This window comes from Hibiscus syriacus, unplaced genomic scaffold (assembly GCF_006381635.1).
Source record: "Hibiscus syriacus cultivar Baekdansim isolate YM2019G1 unplaced genomic scaffold, ASM638163v2 tig00112738_pilon, whole genome shotgun sequence".
NCBI lineage: Eukaryota > Viridiplantae > Streptophyta > Magnoliopsida > Malvales > Malvaceae > Hibiscus > Hibiscus syriacus.
Genome location: NW_024063392.1, coordinates 1,889,390 through 1,896,760, shown reverse-complemented (window position 1 = coordinate 1,896,760; position 7,371 = coordinate 1,889,390). Strand labels below are relative to the sequence as shown.

The 7,371-nt window shown below is 39.8% G+C and overlaps 1 pseudogene; it reads left to right on the top strand.

The window, feature by feature from the left end:
• Nucleotides 1-958: 958 nt before the first annotated feature.
• LOC120182891 lies at nucleotides 959-7,162 on the top strand (annotated as a pseudogene).
• The last annotated feature ends 209 nt before the right edge of the window (nucleotides 7,163-7,371 follow it).

Genomic DNA, 7,371 nt, shown 5'->3' with positions numbered 1-7,371 from the left:
TTATTCAAGTTAATTTATTACACATTTATAATTAGTATCATTCACCGTTAAAAAATACAATTATCATAATTCAAAATAGGTTAGATATATCAAAGAAGTTGGTTCAAATGGTAAACAGTTTTATATCGTTTAAACAGGTTTTGAATTGAATCTTTGTGTATACGAAAATACATATTCAAAAGTTCGTTTATCAAAATTAGATATACGACGCAGATCGATCCAAATCAAATAAACCAAATCTTCGGGAACTGAATAAAAATAAATTAGAATAAGCACCATAATCAACCTAACACGCACATTTACATAGGTGTGCACACAGAATACGAACATAATTATAAACATTGTGTGAAGTTAAGGTCGGTAGTAGGGGTGTAAACGAGTCGAGTCGAGCTCGAGTATTGCCGAGCTCGACTCGAACTCGAAAACTCTAAATATAAGCTCGACTCGACTCGAAAACTCGCGAGCCTAAAATTTTCAAACTCGACTCGAACTCGAAAGATAATATTTAAACTCGACTCGAACTTCGAAAAAGCTCAAAAACTTTAAGAGCTCGATTAAACTCGAGACTCGAACTCAGCTCGATTTTGAGCTCGATTCATACTTGAAGCCTAAGAGGGGATTTGAAAGACACGCCTCGGTTAGAACCGAATGAGCTGTGTTATTGCCCCAACGCAAATCTGCCTTAAACATGCGTATCCTCCTTTTATATATCCCCAGCTCAAAGCTTCCCTAAACCTACCGATGTGGGATATTGGGATCAATGCTACCTTCCTCTTTCTTTTGTTCATCCACCACGTTCCCATGGCTGTAAATGGAACCTCCCTGCAAGGCAATTTGAACGAAACAAGCGGCTCTGCATTACCGTGATCAAGCACCAAACTCTCTCTCTCCTCCCCAAATAATTTCCATACCCTCTCCAAATCACCCTTACAAGTAGATTAGGGACAGATAATTTACCATGCATCTGAAACTGCATCAAATAGTGCAAACCGTGAAGGTTCATCCTATTGAAGTCCCTGAAATTCCAGTAGATGAATTAAAGGAAATCACAGATAATCTTGGCCCTAATTCTTTTATTGGAGAAGGTTCTTATGGTAGAGTCTATCATGGAGTTCTTAAAAGTGGGCAGGTTGCAGCAATAAAAAGTTAGATGCCAACAAGCAACCTGAATACCTGATGATGAGTTTTTAGCCCATTCAATTAACAGTTATAATTCATTGCATTACTGCATCTTAACTAGTAATTTTGAGTTTCAGATTTTTATCCTCTGATTCATGATTTTCAGGTTTCCATGGCATCAAGGTCGAAGCATGAAACTTTGTTCAATTACTTGGTTACTGTGTGTTAGGAAATAAACTGAGTACGAGTATTCCCTATAACCAGATTAGTGAGAATGCAAATAAAAGCAGGAAAATAATACCCGAAATTGATAACGGAGTTCAGCCAATTGTGCTTACGTCTCTGGGCTGCTGCAGATCTTTACTAAGAGAAAATTTACAGGTGTTTACATACACACTGATAGAGAACTAGAAGATTTTGGGATGATTTTGAAGCTAAATGAGCAGGGTATTTATAGTTGAAGCTTAGGACTAATCTTGTAAATACCCTAAAGTGTGCATGGCTAAAAAGGTAATTAACACATTTACAATTTCAATAAAATATTGGGGCCGAATTCGGTGCCCTTTTGTTGAAATGAATGTGATGTGCCCCCCAATTTGAAATTTCTACTGAAAACAATTCAGCTGGGCCCCACCTTTGATTACTTTCAACAATCTCCCACTTGAAGACTGATTTTAATATGTCTTCACACCTCGATCAGTGCAGCAGCATTTCTAGTCTTGTTATTCTAGCATGCCAACTGAAGATGAAAAACTTCAGTTTGTCTGTGGTCACCGTCTTGTCAACATGTCTGCCGGATTTTGAGCTCCACTAATCTTTTCAGTTTCAAAATCCCATCTTCCAGAAGAGAGACGAATAAAATGATCTCAATTGTATATGCTTTGTTCTGGAATGAAAGACGGATTCTTTGCTAGATGGATAGCACTTTGATTGTCGCAATACAAACATTGTTTTCTGTTCTTGCCTAACTCTTCCAAGAAACTTTGGAGCCAAACCATCTCCTTGCTGGCTCCGTAACAGCGACATATTCTGCTTCAGTTGTGGAGAGAGCAACTATCTTCTGTAGTTGAGAAACCCAACTCACTGCAGTACCTCCTAGAGTATAGACATACCTGTAGTGCTCCTTCTGATGTCAACATTTCCGGCTAAGTCAGCATCTACATAGCCTGTCAGTATCGTATCTCCATCTTTGAAACAAAGTCCTTTGTTTGTGGTACCCCGCAGATATCTGAGGATCCATTTGACTTCTTCCCAGTGTACCTTGCCTGGATTATTCATGTACCTGCTAACAGCTCCCACTGCATGAGCAATATCTGGTCTGGTACAAACCATGGCATACATCAGACTTCCAATTGCTGAGGCATACGACACCTTCACCATGTGTGCACGTTCTTCCTCCGTCTTTGGTGATTAGTCTTTGGAGAGTCTGAAATGAACACCTAAAGGTGTACTTACTGGTTTAGCATCTTGCATGTTGAACCTGGAGAGTACTTTGTTGATGTACTCAGCCTATGATAACATCAAAGTCCCCGACTTTGTGTCTCTCTTGATCCTCATCCCAAGAATCTGCTTTGCAACGCCCAGATCCTTCATAGCAAACTGCTTCGACAATTTTTGCTTCAAGTGTATAATCTCTTGCATGTTTGAGCCTGCAACGAGCATGTCATCAACGTACAACAATAAAATAATGAAGCTATTGTCGAACCTCTTGATGTAGCAACAATGATATGCTTGGCATCTGGTAAAACCACTGCTACCCATGAAACTATCGAACTTCTTGTACCACTGTCTAGGAGCTTGTTTTAAACCATACAAGCTCTTCTTCAACATGCATACCATGTTTTTCTTGTCTGCCTCTATGAAGCCTTCTGGCTGCCTCATATAGATTTCTTCCTCCAAATCACCATGAAGAAAAGCTGTCTTTACATCTAATTGCTCAAGATGTAAATTCTCTGCAGCTACAATTTTCAACACCAGTCTGATTGTAGACAGTTTTACTACTGGAGAGAAAATTTCATTGTAGTCAATACCTTCTTTTTGCTGAAAACCTTTGACTACCAATCTTGCTTTGTAGCGTTTGCTCCCATCGTGCTCTTCTTTGATCCTGTAAATCCACTTGTTGTGGAGCGCTTTCTTTCCTGGTGGTAATTCAGCTAATTCCCATGTCTGATTTGATATAAGCGAGTCCATCTCATCTTTCATGGAAGACTCCCACTTGAATGAATCATCCACCTGCATCGCTTTATCATAGCACTCTGGTTCACCATTGTCAGTCAGCAACAAGTAGTGCAAAGAAGGCGAATACCGTTGGGTTGGTTTAGGAATTCTGGAGGAGCGTCTCAGTTCTGGTGTGCCTGGTTCTTCCTCTTGAACTGCTTCAGGACTGATCTGAACATCATTTCCAGAAATCTCCTTGAACTCAGCAAATTCCTTTATTTCAACTTCAGTATTACTTGATTCTGCGGTTGACCTGTCTTTGTACATCACATTTTCATTGAAAATAACGTCTCTGCTTCTGATGATCTTTCAATTTTCGTAGTCCCAAAATCGGTAACCGAACTCATCACCACCGTAACCAACAAAGACGCATTTGTTGGACTTAGCATCAAGTTTACTTATTTCAGCAGAGTTTATGGGTACATAAGAAATACAACCAAACACTCTTAAGTGTGAAAGGTTTATTTCTTTTTTGCTCCAAGCTTCCTCTGGTATTCCGCCATCCAAAGTAACTGAGGGCCTATGGTTGATCAGGTAAGCTGCAGTGTTGATAGCTTCAGCCCATAGAGATTTGGGTAATCCGGCATATATCCTCATGCTTCTGGCACGTTCATTCAGAGTTCTGTTCATGCACTCTGCTATGCCATTCTGCTGCGGTGTTATGGGAACTGTTGTCTCCATCTTGATCCCATTATTTGCGCAGAAATCTCTGAATCTACTGTCTCTGTAATCTCCTCCATTGTCAGAACTCAACCGCTTGACTTTCAAACCAGTCTCATTTTCCACCATGGCCTTCCATTTTCTGAAGGTATCAAAGACTTCTGATTTCTTCTTCAGAAAATAAACCCATACCTTCCTTGTTGAATCATCGATGAAGGTGACATAATATAGTGAGCCTGCAAGATGGAACTGGGGATGGTCCCCATACATCAGTATGAACCAATTCTAACCTTTCTGCCTTTGGAGTCTTGCCAATCTTTGTAAAGCTGACTTTCTTTTGTTTGCCAAAGATGCAATCCTCGCATAGTCCGACATCTACATTCTTTAGATCCGGCAGCTTCCCTTTTGACAAAAGGGTCTTCATCCCTTTCTCGCTCATATGGCCAAGCCTTTGGTGCCATAGATTTGATTTTTCGTCAGCATCTGCTACTGCAATGATATTCTCTAAATTCGAGGTTACATAGAGAGTACCAGTCTTCTTACCACGAGCAATGACGAGTGCTCCTTTGGTAATCTTCCATTCACAGCCTGAAAAGGTTGTACTATAACCTTCTCCATCAAGCTGTCCAACAGAAATCAGATTTCTTTTGAGGCCAGGAATATGTCTCACTCCTGTCAGCTTCCAGGTGTTCTGGTTTGGCAGCTTTAGTCGGATGTCTCCTTTTCCGACGATCTTCAAGGTTTCATCATCAGCAAGATGAACCTTCCCAAAATCACCACTGATATAGTTCTCCATGATTTCTTGGCATGGGGTGGAGTGGAAAGATGCCCCTGAATCCAAGATCCATGATTTAATCGGACTGTTGACGCTTAGAATCATGGCATCACCTGTCTCCTCTATCATGTTGGCAGATTCCTGTGCGCCGGTATTTTTCTTCGGTGCTCGGTAATCTCTTTTGAAGTGACCCTTCTTGCCGCAATTATAACAGGTAAAATCTTTATTTCCTGTTCTTGATTTTCCCCTTCTGGATTTCGATCTGCCACGATTTGAATTTCTTTATGAAGTTCTCCCTCTGGACTCCGTGTGCAAGGCTGAGGAGGTTGATGCTTCACCCGATTCTCTCCGTCGAATTTCTTCGCTCAATACCAGATCCCGAACATCGTTGAATTTCAATTTGCTGTTCCCCAACGAGCTGCTGACTGCTGTAACAGTAGCATTCCAACTGTCTGGTAGAGATGATAAGAGAATTAAAGCTCGAACTTCATCATCGAACTTAATTTCCACTGAACTCAACTGGGTTGTGATTGTGTTGAGTTCATTTAGGTGTTGTGCCACCGATGCCCCTTCCACCATCCGCAAATTGAATAATCGCCTCATCAAATGAACTTTGTTTGAGGCCGATGGCTTCTCATGCATACTGGAGAGAGCAGCCATAAGACCCGCCGTGGTATTTTCCTTTGCTATGTTGAAAGCAACATTGCGGGATAACGTCAGTCGGATAACTCCGAGGGCTTGTCTGTCGAGAAGAGCCCAGTCTTCATTCTTCATGCCCTCTGGTTGTTTTCCTGAGAGGGGTTGATATAGATTTTTCTGGTACAGAAAATCTTCAATTTGCATCTTCCAAAATCCAAAGTCCGCACCATCGAACTTTTCAATTTTCACCTTCCCTTCGTCTGCAGCCATCGCTCCCACTCGAATCTGGCTTCGTTTGGATCGTTTCTGACAATTTCTGCGAACCGCCGTGTATTAGAACACCTCCGTCGACAAACTCGTATCGGCGACCGAATTTTACTATTCACGAAATTTACTATTCATGTGAATAGTAACCCAAATAGTAACCTCGCAAAAAATTGACAGAATTCACAACCAAAAAGCTCTGATGCCAGTTGTTAGGAAATAAACCGAGTACGAGTAATTTTCCTATAACCAGATTAATGAGAATGCAAAATAAAAGCGGAAAAATAATACCCGAAATTGATAACGGAGTTCAGCCAATTGTGCTTACGTCTCCGGGCTGCTGCAGATCTTTTACTAAGATAAAATTTACAGGTGTTTACACAACACACTTGATAGAGAACTAGAAGATTTTGGGATGATTTTGAAGCTAAATGAGCTAGGGTATTTATAGTTGAAGCTTAGGACTAATCTTGTAAATACCCTAAAGTATGCAATAGCTAAAAAGGTAATTAACCCATTTACAATTTCAATAAAATATCGGGGCACCGAATTCGATGCCCCTTTTGTTGAAAATGAATGTGCTGTGCCCCCCAATTTTGAAAATTTCTGCTGAAAACAATTTAGCTGGGCCCTACCTTTGATTACTTTCAACACTGTGTTGATGGGAACTCACGTATTCTTGCCTATGAAATTTGCATCCAATGGATCGTTGCATGATATTCTTCATTGTGTATGTGACGATGCTTCTTTAATTGCTCCTGTTATAAAAAAGTTTAAAAGCATATAAGGGTGTGATGATGCTTGAAGCAAGGATTTGACGTAATTATAAAATTTAAAGTTTCTTTCTCTTTTAGAAAACAGAATCTCCAGTTTGTAATATTTGCATGTCTTGCTGTTAATATCACATATTTTATTCTTTAATTCAGGGGAAAATATATCAAGGGAGCTCAGCCGGGTCCTGTTCTAATATGGGCTCAAAGAGTAAAAATTGTTGTAGGAGCTGCCAAAGGACTCGAGTACTTGCATGAGAAGGTTGATCTTCACATCATTCATCGTGACATTAAGTCCAGCAATGTTCTAATATTTGATGATGACGTTTCCAAGATTGCAGACTTTGATTTATCTAACCAGGCTCCTGATATGGCAGCTCGTCTTCATTCCACTCGTGTACTTGGAACCTTTGGTTATCATGCACCTGAGTATGTAATTTACTGTTCTTCTTACACTTCATGATATTTTATATAGCTATTATGAATTGTTTGTTGGAACCTGAAAATTTATAAGTTGACATTTGATTACTGAGACGTTTCAGAAACAAGCATAACTTTAACAACCTAAAGTTATCGTTCTATATAGCTTAATTTTTGAATGAATGCCTTGAACATCAACTTTTTTGTTTGTTTGGTTACCAGATATGCAATGACTGGGCAATTAAATGCCAAGAGTGATGTATACAGCAAGCCATCCAGTGATGCAAAAACCAGCTGATAATATCTTTGCTTGATTCCATTGAAGTTGCAGAAATTTAGTATAGTTATCATTTGCAATAAGCTTGTTTTAATTCAATTCCGAAACAGAACATATCGCTTTTCAACCAATCATGTCTGCAATCCTACCACTAGTGACAGTTAACACCAAGCATTACACCAATGTTTAAGATTGTTGAGTTAATCGATTGACGTAATCAACCAAGAGGG